The sequence below is a fragment of the Protopterus annectens genome, chromosome 16.part0 (assembly GCF_019279795.1).
Source record: "Protopterus annectens isolate FY-2018-M chromosome 16.part0, PAN1.0, whole genome shotgun sequence".
Taxonomy (NCBI): Eukaryota; Metazoa; Chordata; order Ceratodontiformes; family Protopteridae; genus Protopterus; species Protopterus annectens.
In genome coordinates this window covers 480,461,377-480,476,081 of record NC_056750.1, presented here as the reverse complement: position 1 = coordinate 480,476,081, position 14,705 = coordinate 480,461,377, and positions in this window count along the sequence as shown.

Here is a 14,705-nt window from a genome sequence, read left to right as displayed (position 1 = left end):
CACTTATTGAATTAGCATTCGACCAAATAAGCAGTGTCCTTACCCCGCTTGCTTATTTTTCTAGTCATCTTCAATACTCACTTCCTTTCCCAATTCATTGGAAAGACCATCCAAAACCAGGGCACACATGTCCCTCTTCTCTGCTCTACCTGATCTGACAAATTACCACAATCCCCACTATTCCACTAAAAAGAGGGCTGGAGGGTGGGTAGCAAGTTCACACCAAAATGTTATTCCTTACCCACTTTTGCATGCATAAATCCCTTAAGCCTCTCCCTGTCCATAAATCATTTCCTTCCAATCATCCCTACCTATTTAACCCTTACCTCCTCCCACTCTCTTTACTCCTACTAATATATCAGACTAACCCCACTCTGATGATGTCCCAGGATAAATTGGTTTGTTACCAAACCTCATATAGCAGTGGTGTGCTATGGTGCTGCATAAGATTGCAAACTAAAAATGATTAACTGCTTTTGAAACTGAATTTGCAGTGGTGGATAACATACAGGATATTACAATATTTTATTAGACTGCATCTGTGACTTTGCACTGAACAAGATAAATTCAAGTATTAGGTTACTCAGAGTATCCTGCAACTTGCACAGCAACTTTAAATGAAAAGGCAACTGTTCAAAATAAAAAAACAAAATAAATTTATTCCAAAAATGATAAAACAGCACTTTCGCATTAAATAAACCAATGCTTCATTAGACCAATAATACACTTAAAATATCACTTAAAAACCTTCTCTTCCTATCTCTTGAAACTTATTTATACCAACAAATAAAATTGTTGGTAACAAAGTATAATAAAATACATTAACCTTCAAATACCTTAACTCATTTCCACATTGTTAACTAGGACACATCAAAGATTAATCTCAAACATATGACATCGCAAGCAAAAAACACTTGAATGCAATGATTTAAAGCAACAGCGCTATAAAAAGCATATTTTATTGCTGCTAACACAATGTATACAACATTTCAATTTCCTAAAAACAAACATATCCAAAACAAATCAAAAGATAGTAAAAATAAATGAATTTTTAAATTTTAAATTCTAAATAGGCATAGCAGCATTCCATTCCAAAGTCAGTTAAACTCTGCTCCCAAATTACAAAGTCAATGTAAAAGGGAATGCATCCTAAGGGCAGGTTTCAAAGACATATAATCATTCAAGCCTGGCAATTTTTAAGATTGAAATTCAAGTATCCAGCTCTGTTTCCTCACTTCGGAGATGTTCTTAACATTACCACCTCTAACCCCTAACTTAATAATCTCATAAACAAAAAAACTAAACTTATGATGTTGACCTGAATTCTGAAAATGCATAGCATGTGAAGTCTCTCTCCCATTCCTTCTCTTGCCTAACTGTTAGGGTGCATTCATTTTTACATTGACTTACATCAGCTTACATCTACTAGAGAATAGGTATGGGAATGGATACATTGTATTTGTTAAGTACTGTCAGAAGGTAACTCTATATGTTTAGACTTCAGTCCGATATGGGTGCTGGGCTGGCAACTCGACATCATAAAACTCCACTGCCAATCATGAGCAGACAGGTGATCTGCTGTGGCGACCCCTAACCGGGAAAAGCCGAAAGAATTAGAAAGTGCAATGTAATTAGGGATTAGAGTTTAGCTGACCTTCGAATGGAATGCTGCTATGCCTATTTAGAATTTAAAATTTAAAAATTAATTTATCTTTACTATCTTTTGATTTGTTTTGGATAGGTTTGTTTTAAGAACTCGTAATGTTGTATACATTGTGTTAGCATCAGTAAAACATGCTTTTTATAGCATTGTTGCTTTAAATTATTGCATTCAAGTGTTTTTTGCTTGTGATGTCATATGTTTGAGATGAACTTTTGATGAGTCCTAGTTAACATGGAAATGAGATAAGGTATTTTATTGTACTTTATGTTATTAACATTTTTATTTGTTAGTTTAAATATGTTTCAAGAGGTAGGAAGTGATGTTCTTGTATTTAAGTGACATTTTCAGTGTATTTTTGGTCTGATGAAGCATTAGTTTATTTAATGTGAAAGCACTAACCATTTTATTATTTTTAGAATAAATTTATTTTGTTATAACAGTTGCCTTTTTCATTTTGAGTTGCCGTGTAAGTAGCAGTATTTGTGTTGTTTGATATTTTGGTATTTATTTTACGTGCGACTGTACCCAACAGTGTATTTTTGTTTCCGTACTCCAAGTATCCTACCTGTTGTGCATGAAACAGAGGATGTCATAACTTCCAACAATGTTCTTGCTTTCCATTAGGTTTCACACCTCCAAAATCATCTTTAATGATCACATTTATTAAGAGTAGCACTAAAGCTAAAATTTAAGATTATCTAGAGCAAGTTGGAGGTACTGTGTGCTGTTTTACTGTGATTACTTTCCATGGATTTTGATATTCTAGGTATACCTCTTAATACCAACTAAAGTAATTTCAGACTTATCTGAACCACTGATGATCGACAAACCATTTAAGGACTTGTGTCAGGCATTATCACCTTATAAAGAAAAAAAGGATGATATTATTAAGTTTAAAGCCTTGTGTACTCCTTTGTGAAAGGGTCTGGTAGAATGATAATAAATTATATTAAAGTAATATTTTTAAAATAAGCAAACACAATGCAGGTTACAAACTCTAAAACTCAAAGCAATGATGCACAGGAAAGAAACAATTTTTTGTTCCGGTCCACACAGAATGACACCAAATGGCATTTGACCACCTTTATTAATTCCACACATAACTTTATTGCATTATTTTGAATATTAATTTTAACAGGAATGACCCAGAAACCACAACACAAAACTCCTTATAACATCATGGCACTGTATTCGCTCACCCTGTCAGAGTAAGCATCGTTCATAGCTCCACTCACTTATTCTTATCAATCAAGCAGCATCCTACAGCTCACTTTCATCCCCAGAACTCATTGAATCAACACCAAGCAGGAGAATAGAAGATGGACAAGCCTGTCCTCCTGCTCCATCCACCAGCCTAACCATAGGTTACTTCCACTCTCCTACAAAAGAACTTTCACCAAACCTTCTAAAAATAAACTTAAATGTATGTTAAACAAATCTAAGCCAAACTCATTCAAGTGCACCCCATCAGATCTAAAACAAACTGGGTTCCTGTCATCAAAATCCCTATGGTCTATTGTATACATACCCAATGCCCAACTACTGAGCCAGCCTATAGTTAAACCTCTGTGCGTACTCCAAAGCCTTAAAACTAGCAGCATTTCTCTAACACAAATGTGGTACTATCTCCGGCCATACAATGCACATGCCTGGATATAATGTCTGCAACATAAACTGATCCTCCCTTATCTTATTCACCAACTGCTTTTTTAGGAATTATTTCTAAATCATTACCAGTCAAATGTATCACCAATATTCAAGGAAGCCCCATCCATAACTGTATCACTTCAATTTCATCCATAAACTGAGTCCACTTAAGACCTCTAAGCCTGTGCCAACTAACTGTCCCCCCTGTCAATGCAATCCCAAGTTCTTTCCCATCCGTGCTAACTGCTGCTCCTCTTCACCACCCAATGGCTATACGAATGGCCCAAGATGATAATCTCCTTTCCTGAAAGACAAAAAAAAATATATTAATTATCAGTAGAATCCATTCCCTAATATAAGATAAAAAGGCATTGGAAGACCACATCCACACTCTTCAGATGACCTCAGTGGATCTGCCTTCAATAGCCAAATCTGAAGCCCTACCAATACAAAAAGAGTGAGTGGAAAACCTCTCACCTGGAAAACCCACATATTGTAGCCCCCTTCTTATTACATGTACAAAATGATTACCCCCTCTCGACTTGAAAAAAGAAATTGTTAGGGCTCCACAGGAGTCTGCATCAATTCCACAGCCTAACCCACTGGGCAAAGCCCCTCACTCCTATCTTTCCTAAGACCTATCTGAGCATTCTTCCCTAACTGATCTGTTTTAGAACTATGGAACCAAATGTGCACTGACCATGGAAAAACAATAAATTTTCTCCATAATAATGACCCTAACAGCTCTGACACCCAGCATGCTCCAAAATACTTCCATAAATACAAAGTACCACACAAAACATAATCCACTTACTCACCCACCACTAAAGCTAAACCTTTCAATAAAACATTCAAAATCTGCCTTGTCAACAGCCAACTCATATCCATATTCACTCCAACCACTCTACTCCATCCTCTCAACATACTCCCCACCATACAGGACTTTGTCAAATCATGCAGCCTAGCCACCTGTGCAAATGTACTATACACTGCAAAGTCAACCTTAACCAATTGCACTGCCTAACTCTGCCCCCAAGTCTGAGCCACATTTCACAATAATAGCTCCTCCAACCAAACCCCTTCATCCTCAGGTAACTGCAAAATAAATTTATCAAAATCATATAGTGCTCTACCATACACTCTCCTGGTAGATGCTGCCCAGGATTGCTGCACCAATCTCCTGGTTATGTCAACACAAGATACCACACCTCATCTGGCAACATCATTGGCACCTCCTCTGCCCTGGAGTCAACTGTCAGAACCTGGAAAATTGAAACTGAGACAGACTGTCAACAATCTGATTCCTAACCCCTGCCACATGCAAACCTGTGAACAAAAATGTATTAACAAGCTCTACAAAACTAACCTGTGCAAAACCAACAACAATTCAGATCTCACAGCCTTTGCTTGTGAAACTCATACCATGTCCATATTATCCGAATCAAAAATTACCCTCTTTCTTCTCAATCGCTCCTACCAAACTACAGAGACAACCCAAATTGACATTAACTCTAAAAGGCAACATCCCTTTTCCACACATCCTTCCAATCCACCAGCCAATGAGCTGCAAACTATTCCCCTCCAAAAACTCACCCATTCCAATGCCCCAACTGTATCTATGAGCAATTGCAGCTTCTCGTCACCAACCCAGTCCATCTGCCAAAAAGAGACAGCATTAAATCTCTCCAAAAATCACAACAAAAGTGTAAGATCAATCCACACCAACTTGTTAATACTGACCAAATAATGTTTGCTCTTCCCTCCTTTTAACAAAAAGGCCACTGACCTACAAAAACTGCACTCTGGATGAACTGCCTGACATGCAAAATTCAGAAAGCTCCATAACCTCCCTAATCCTCACCATGTCCACGCACACCACCTGCCCAATCTTCTCCTTCAAACTGTCTTATCAGCCAACAAGCAAAACAACCCAAGTTATGAATCCAGGAATAAACCCAAGAAATCCAATGCCTTAGCTTGGCCTTCCAACTTCTGCCTAGCCAATGGGACCCCCAAGTCTTCATATATCCCCCAAAACTTACAAACCTTCAAATCCTCCCTCAGCCCCCTTACCTAATATCAAGAAATCATCCAAGTAATGCATTTCAATCTGCATATCCACCCACTGCTGCCACATTCAATGAAGTACAGTGCTAAATTTCTCACAAGTAATGCAGGTTACTGAGCATCCCATTGGTATAGCCTTATCAAAGTAAAATGTGTTTCCAACAACCATGGTAATAATGGCCACTCCTCCCCATACCAGCAAAATGCAGATACAATATCCACCTTCACTAACCACTTTTCCTTAAACCCCCAAATAACTTTCACAGCATCATCCAAAGATGCATAACTGACCTTGGAATCCTTGACTGAAATGAAGTCATTAACAGAGCTCCCTTCTGGGTACAATAAATGGTGAATCAGCTTGAACTCACTGACCCACTTCTTAGCTACCAAATCCAGAGGTGAAACCTTAAAACTCTCAAATAGGGGGATATCAAAAGCACCCAACAACCTACCTGTCTGTTTCTTTTCTACCAAACCCTTCAATATATCCTCTTTCCCCCATACAGATCACAAATTATTACAGACTACCTTATGCCCACCACCCTTGATTTAATAGAAAACCCTGAGAAAAGGCTTTAACTATTTCTTCCTTAAGAGAAGAATCAGGAAATTGTTGGAGCATACGCTGCAATACTTCCACCTTAATGGGAGAATGTGTCCCATGGCTGTCGCCTTACCCCTCTAAAGGACACCCCTCCCTGTAACCTCTAAAAGTTCCCCTACCTCAGATATTCTGAAACCCATGGAAAGAAGAAGAGAAACACCCTCATCAATTGAAAGCAAACCTGGAGTCACCAAATTAACCTCCTGCCAACCATTTGCAACAATGGAGAGAAATATTAAGACTTCAAGGAGAGGAAAGAAAAAAAATAATTCCCTTTGAACTGGCCCCTGCTAACATTAGAACCCAGCATGCAAGTACAATCAGCTAAAGAATGATATCCTCTGAAACCTCTGAGCCTACACTACCCAGAAACTGCTTGCCAGCCCCACTCCTGACATACAAGCACTCCACCAACTTTCATGAACTCTCCTAATGGCACAATGTCCACAACTCCAAAGTCCATCAAAGATTTAGCCATCTAACTGAAGGAACAGGGGCTGGCAGGCATTTCATCACTGTATGAGGCTACAGTGTCTTGCAGTTTCCACCAACGTCTGTCACTATGTCTCATGGCATTACCAAAATCCAAAAAAAGGCCAACCTGGCACAATAAAAAGGACCAGTCCCAGCATCAAAAAGTATAAACTGTTGCCTGTAGATATATTTATTATTATTATTATTATTATTATTATTTTTCTTGTGTATGTCCTTATTTAGTGACTTCAGTATTCAGATCATCTCAGCAATATGCTAGAAAACTACAATTCTTATGAGGAATTGACTAAAAGTATGAGTTAAAATCATTCTGCAAAATCTGGACAGTTGAAAGGTATGTAGCAAAGTGGGTTGGCACTCCTATAATCACTTCAAAAGCACACCAACCCCCCAAGGAGGCCAAGCTACACAACCAAAATTGTGGCAACCCCACATCTGAAAACAACCCACAACACCAAGCAATCACTGCAGCACAAGTCCAGGTAACAAAATGAGGGAGAGTATGGCCACAAAAAAACCCTTGCTAATCCCCCAAAGTCCCCAAGCACCTCATGACAAGATGACATAACCAGGGAAAGGCCAACAACAGAGACAGAGGCAGACAAAACTCCAATAAAAACAATACTCAGTCCCTGGACATCTTGACGGCATGCTTTCCACTGCCATCACCACCCTAACTGCTCTGTTCCTGATATCCAAACCTCCAAAACCAGTACATATCAGCAACACCATAATAATAAAAATACCCCCCCAAACTGTTAAATATACAAACTAAAAATCTATTACATATACAAACCACCTGCCACCGACAAGCCCACCACCCACCATTAACTCGAGGTCTTCCTGTTCTCCAGGAATATCTACAGGTCATTTTGGATGTAACTTTGCTTCAGCAAATTCATGCCAAAATGTGATTCCTTTTCCCAGTTACACTCCTTAAAAAAACTAAGTCCCATCCTATATCTATCTCACTTCCTCTAAAAATCCCCTTAACAAATTAACCCAGCCCTTCCCAAAGACTGTCAGACTTATCTCTTTTTCTCAATGCTAACCCCATACCCCAACAACCCTACCACCCCACCCCATTTAATACTCTAACACTCACCAAAGATGTCACTAGACAAATTGGTTTGTTCCCAAACCTCATTTATAAAACTTTGCAATAAGAGCTTACACCTCCTCAAAACATTAGAATACAATGTAACAACCATTTCCTCCTTTTTAAATACCTACACTGTCACATACACTTCCTACCTATGTTATTACTTGTTATAATCAATTGATTTAAAATACTAAATTGAACATATACATACACAAAATCCATGTTAACTTCCAATGTTACCTTCTCCCAACTTCATTCAAACATTTCAGTTTAAAAGCTGCATGCATAAATTTTAAAGTTCTCCTTAAACAGATATTGTCATTTATTTATTTTATTTATTTGTAGTTTGTTTGCCAGGATGGTCCATTGGGTCGTATGGACCTGTTTTCAATGGAGTCCTGGGGTGAAAAGCTCCAGAAAATTATGCAACATACAAATACAAGTTAAACAACAACAATATACAAATTAAAAAGCAAGTAATAACAATAGATAATACAGTGATATAGGTAATAAATGGCATTAGTGAGATGCAAAAACAGGAATTTTTTAAAACAGAAAATAGAAGTTTTATACAATCTTGTTTATATGCAAAATCTGTTGTTTCCAGAAGATGTTTATCAGAGTTAAGAAGTCATAGGAGGAAGTTTGCAGATGCACTGGATCCTGGGGAGTACCTGACATTGGGATTTTATACAGAATGGGAGCGGGAGCATTCCCATTGAGATGTTAGGTAGGAGTGGAGTAAGGTTTTGAAAGAAGAGAGGCTGCTAGTGGTGTGGATTAGTGGAGGGAGAGAATTCCACAGGCAAACTAAGGAGAAGGACAGAAGATGTTTGCCAGGTGGATGAGGTTTGTGTAGTTCAATCAGATTTTGGGAATTAGATCTGAGGGATCTATTTGGTAGATGCATTTTAAAGGTGGTGGCAAAGGAGGGGCAGAGAGAGAGTTTAAAGATAAGGTTATGTGTTTAAATGAGTTGAATATAGGTGAGGTCATTGGGTAGTTCTAGCCAGTTACATTTGTGAAGGGCAGTGCAGTGGTGTGTAGAAGATCTGTGGCCTGTTGCAAATTTTGAAATTTTATTGTAGCAGGAGGAGAAGTTTGTTTTGAGGGAGGATTGTAGGTTAGTAAGGAGTGAGGCTCCATATAGGAGGGATGGGATAAGGCATGTTGTAAAGAGTATTAGTTTGGTGGAGGGAGAGATATACCAATTGTGATGGCAGAGCATGCCTAATTTCTTATGTGTTTTATTAATATTTGCTTGTAGGTGGGTATCAAACTTGAGCTGGTCGTTGATTAGCATTCCTAGTAATTTTGCATTTGATACACTTTTGAGTGGTGTATTATTCTGGCTGGTGATAATGAAAGTGTTTTTGTCTAGGATGGTGGCTTTTGAAGGGTAAATAACATGAGTTTGGTTTTTGTGGTGTTGAGTGCAAGGTGGTTGTCTGGAGAGTACAGCAGCTGCATTTAACTTCAACTGTCATTTAGATTTTTTTTTCCAAAATGGCATCATATCCACCTATAATATCCAAGCCACAGTGGTGCAGCGGTAGAGTTGTCGCCTCACAGCAAGAGGTTCTCCTGTTCGATTCTCGGCTGGTGCGCCTTCTGTGTGGAATCTGCATGTCCTCCCCATGGTCGAGTGGCATTTGAAAGACATGCATGAATGGGGGTGCCTTCATTGAAGGTTGGGCTGGCACCTCGACACCATAAAAATCAATTGCCAATTATTAGCGGACCGGAGTTCCGCTGTGGTGACCCCTAACTGGGAAAAGCTGAAAGAAAAACAACAATCCACCTATAATATCCATGTGGACATTATCAGTAATAAAAAAAACTAAGTTTTTAAACTTTTACAAACCTTACTGTGCCTATATAAGGCATTGTCACTGTCCTTTACAATAGCACAGAAATGTTCACTAATTTGTTTATTTCATCTTCATATAGTTCAGCCTACACAAACTGCTTTACATGTACTCCACAAAGCAATATATGCTGTTCTGTATGCACTACAGTTAAAATAACCTAGGGATCCTAAACTTTTATTCTAAGACACTACTGTAGTAAACATCCCCTTGTGCACAAACCTACATTGTGAGCAATTACCACATGTGAACATGCCATTTTTCTTAAAACTATTCCTTTCAACCTTAGTTTTTTCTAATAGGATTTTTAAATGTCCACTGCTTCTGCGGGTAAAGGTGGGTTCACAAAAAGCACTCTAAAAACATTCTGATTATTCTCTGTGATACTCCAATTATTTTAGTAATGTTTCTTGTGTTACTGTCATCCAAACTATAATTTAATACCATAGAATTATACCTCTTTATACTAACTTCTTTCTTTCCTGTAACTACTAGACCACTTAATAAAATAGGAGCATAATCAGCTTTTTTTTTTTTGATTAATTTCCAACAAAATATTTTTCCACCCAATCATTATATCCCCCCTTTCTAAAACATTTACTTCAAAAATGCAACTTTCTTTGTCTTTTATATCATCTTCTGTTGTAAGTCCAGATAGTATTACTAGTTGCACTTCAACATATGTTTAACTCTTTTTGAATGTATACTAGTATAGTGCAAATATAAATTCTTAAAAGTTTTGTTCCCATATATGGAACTTAAAACATTTGTTTATTCTTGTTCTTGTCACAGTAACATCTGAAATGTAATGCTAACACTGCAATGCTGATAAGTACATTTTAAAAATAGTTGTCTTATTCAAATAATTTATAAATTCTGTTAATTCTTCTAAATTACCATCCCATGAAAAGAAAATATCAACAAAACAGCCATATAATCTTAATGCACTATAATATTTACTTTCCCAAATATATTTCTTCTCCTGTTGTGATGATTCTAAATTAGCATCTTTCAAGGCTATCACTGCCTCATTATTACTCCTTTAACTCAGTGTTAATATTCTTCATTAAAAAACAAAATTATTGTTTAGGATTAAATCCATTAAGACACACAAAAACATCAGTTTTCTTTCTGTGTTCCTACTCAAACATTAAAAGTTGATCTCTTAAAGGTTCCAGCCCATCATGATATGGTATTGCTGTATATAAACAACTCTTAATATTAGCTGTAACCATCCTATGCTATTCATTAAATATAAACTCTCTACATGTAGTTAAAAATGCTATGAATCTTGCAAACAATTTGAATTTATAATTACTAAATTGTCTCTCTACATAATTTGTTATATGTTCTGTTTTAGAACCTCTAGATGATAACTTTCATTTGGGATCTTTATCGTTGCGGTGTATTTTTCAAATTGCAAACATGACAGGCTGTTTATAAGTTAAGTGTTTTAAATAAACAAATTTCCATTTTATTAAACCTGCATGTAACATTTCATTCAATTGATCATCAACTCCCCTGTAGACCTTATTAATTTTATTTAATGAAGCCACTTTATAACTTTCCCAAGCATGCAATAATTTACTTATTTCATGAATATTATCAGATGCATTCATAATTACTATACTACTTCCTTTATCATAGTCTCATAATATGAATAATCTGTTATTGAATTATTCAGTGATTTCCCTTCATTATTATTCATATTAAAACCTTTTTTTTAATTCTTATTGGAAAGAAACTTTCTTAAATCCACATGACATGTTAGAAAAAAATATTTAAAGTGCTTATTAATGTAGGATTAAGCATACTTTTCCTTTTTAAAATATCAGTAGTTTTATTCCAATTGTTACTATGTTCAATTATGTACAAACAGGTGTAACTCCAATAAAGTTATATCTATACTGGCCCTTATGGTGGGTATAAATGTAAATCTTTTAGTAACACATGGTATTACAATTCATAACTGACAGCTGTTTATCTGATGGATAAAACACAGAAAGCAGTGCTATTTGCCCATCAATGTCTACATTATTAATAATAGATGGAATAAATTCTCCTTGTCCTTTTCAGTTATATAGTTCCTTTCCTCCATCATCTGGCTTGACCTCTGCCTCTTCCTTTCTGGAAATGGTTGCCCCTCACTGTTTCCCATCCTTCTCCTCCTAATTAGAATGTTTCTTGCTCTGACATTTCCTGCTTGCTTCTCTCCACTATCCTATCTGATCCCATCTATAAACAAGAATCCTCTCCAATATCATGGTTATTATATCAGAAATCAGTACTGTTTGTCTTTCACCTGTTTCATGCATTTCTCACCCTGTTGTATACTTTGTGCTCCCTAAGTCTGATTTATTAGGCCAGTAGTCTTTTTATTTGTAGTAATAGTAGTTAATGCATATCCTTCCCTTTTATCATATATGTTCTTATATTTAGTAATTTTGTTGTACTTTCCACTGTCCAATACATTATCACGATGTTCAGTCTTGCACAGTATGTGGTTTTCATCAACTCTGTTGTCTTCATATTCTTTATATGCTTCCATGTCTAGCTCAAGCTATTAACCTCTTCAGTTATTTTTTTCTAAGTGTACTGTATGATTTTTTATCACTATGTTCATAAATTCACACTATGTTCAGTTCAATATTTTTTTAACATCTCTCCATTTTCAGACACACCATTAGGAAACGTATTTATTCCTAAACCCAGTGGTACTCTCTTAGCTTTAACACTGTCTTTCAAATAAAAATTGTATCGCTATAACAATCTAAGTTTATAAATGTTCTTTCTAAACTCTGATAATAATCCACTGAAATTCTTGCTGTTACCTCGATGTTCAGCATTTGTTACACCTGCTGAAAAACTGGTAGGCAAAGTTAAAATACAATGTAAGTCTATGTGCAGTTCACTGCATCACCATGTTGCAGAACGCAAGCAATACTGCCCTCTGCTACCACTGTCTTTTGGCAACTGTTTAGCATATCTGCCAAGTTGTTTTAATATACTGCAAAAGTCATCCAAAATACAATATAAAATAAGTTGGAGAACATTTCCTATGAATCCTGTCTCTTCTGTGTCTTGATTGTGCGAAGCTGCTGCATTACTGCTACAAAACACACCTCAATATGTCTGATTTTATGAAAAAACAAACAAACAAAAAAAATCCACAAACTCTAAACCCAAAATCAAGAAGCCAAATTGCTTTTTAAAAAAACTTTGTATTAAGCAATTCTCTCTCACCAAGCCTTTATCAAAATACAAAGTAACAAGCATTGCCTTCATTCCTAATACCCAAACTATCTTGTGCTATAATACTACCTACCCTTCTTCATACTTTAATAATTCAAAATAATAATACATTAGACATATGTTTATTCATAGAATCTATGTAACTACCAATTTTACTTTTCCCAACTTTAATATCTTTCTATTTAAAATCTCCTACATTAATTTTAATGGTCTCCTTAAACAGATACTGTCATTTAAGCTGGGAAACACAGTAATATTTAAATTCAACTGGCATTTAAGATTCTTTTTCTTCTAAAATGGCATTATAAGCCCCTACTAATATGCATATTAACATGATCAATAATAAAAAAACAGACATTTACATTTTTACAATCTTCAATGTGCCTGTATAAGGTATTCTCACTTTTTAATAGCATAGATATGTTCAGTAATTCATTTACTTAAACTCTTGCTAGTTTGCCCGAGCTAAAATACTTCACACAAACTGCCCAAAGCAATATATACTATGCCGTATAAATTACAGTTAAAATAACCTGGATGCTACTGTAATACACATCCCCTCATGCACAAACCTGCCCTTTTAATATATTCCTTTCAACCTTATTCTTTTCTAATATCATTTTTCAAGTTCCATTACTCCTGTAGGAAAAGTTGAGTTCACTCAAAGGCTAATCATGTTGTTTCTTCAATGAAAATTAAGTTAAACAATTATGAAAGACTTATACTGCAATATAAAGATTATTAGAAACATCAGACTATTATAAACCATGTGTGTATATTTACCATAATTATTTGATTCTTTTGCTCAATTTTTATTTTGTATTTTGAATTATAATTTCATTTTATTTTATAAAACATGCAAGATCTGACACTGTTTGGGAATTGTATATACAATGTAAGACTAAATATTGGTCCAGATTCAAAAAAGCATACACAGCGTGTACACTAAGTAGGGTGGCTGCGGTGGTGCAGCAGTTAGCATTGCCACCTCAGAGCAAGAGGTTCTCCGGTTCAATCCTCGGCTGGGGTGCCTTCTGTGCAGAGTCTGCATGTCCTCTCTGTGGTCGTGTGTGTTTTCTCCGGGTGCTCCAGTTTCCTCCCACATCCCAAAGACATGCTGTAGGTGGATTGGACACTAAATTGGCCCTAGGCATGAGTGCGTATGTGTGTGTGCCTTCTGTGGAAGGTTGGGTTCTGGGCTGGCAACTCGACACCGTAAAACTCCACTGTCAATCATGAGTGGACAGGTGATCTGCTGTGGCAACCCCTAACCGGGAAAAAGCCGAAAGAAGAAAAAGTGTGCATACTAAGTGTACGCAATATGTATTCAAGAACATTCTTACCACATTTTTTGTGCTTTCTAGTCACTCAGAAAAAATTACACTAAGTGTACATGTAGACTACAATTTGTGATAACATTTATGAATTCCTATCAATATTTAAAGCTGCAAGAATTTCAGTAAGAAAACTAAAATTAGGAGGATGAAGGTATGAGTTATGTCTGTGTTGTCTGTTCACTCAGAACGGTGTACACTTAGTGTGCACTTAGTGCAGGCTTTATTGAATCCTGGGGATGATACTAATTTAAAGGGCTACTGGTTGTTCATAAGCCATCCACAACTAACCGCATTCTTTAAAAATATTCCTTCTATTACGAAATACACTACATCAATATTTACTAATTCAGTTTCTCTGTAAAGGTTCAACAGAGCCCTTCATCATTTATAGGTATAAGTTTGTGATTTTGTATATACATAATTCAATGTACTATGTTTCTAGTAGCACAGACAAGAATGTAAATTTTGGTTTTCACATTAATGAACTTTTCTACTAACATGATATGAAATATAGTTTCAGAGTTACTGGTTTGTCTCTCTTCACTCTCTATTCATAGTTAAGTTTCTGATCAGCACAAACTTTTTCTACAAGATCTACTTCTGAAAGATGACTATGTTATACCTTATTATTTAAAATTATATTTAATACAAAGTTTAAAAAATTCCA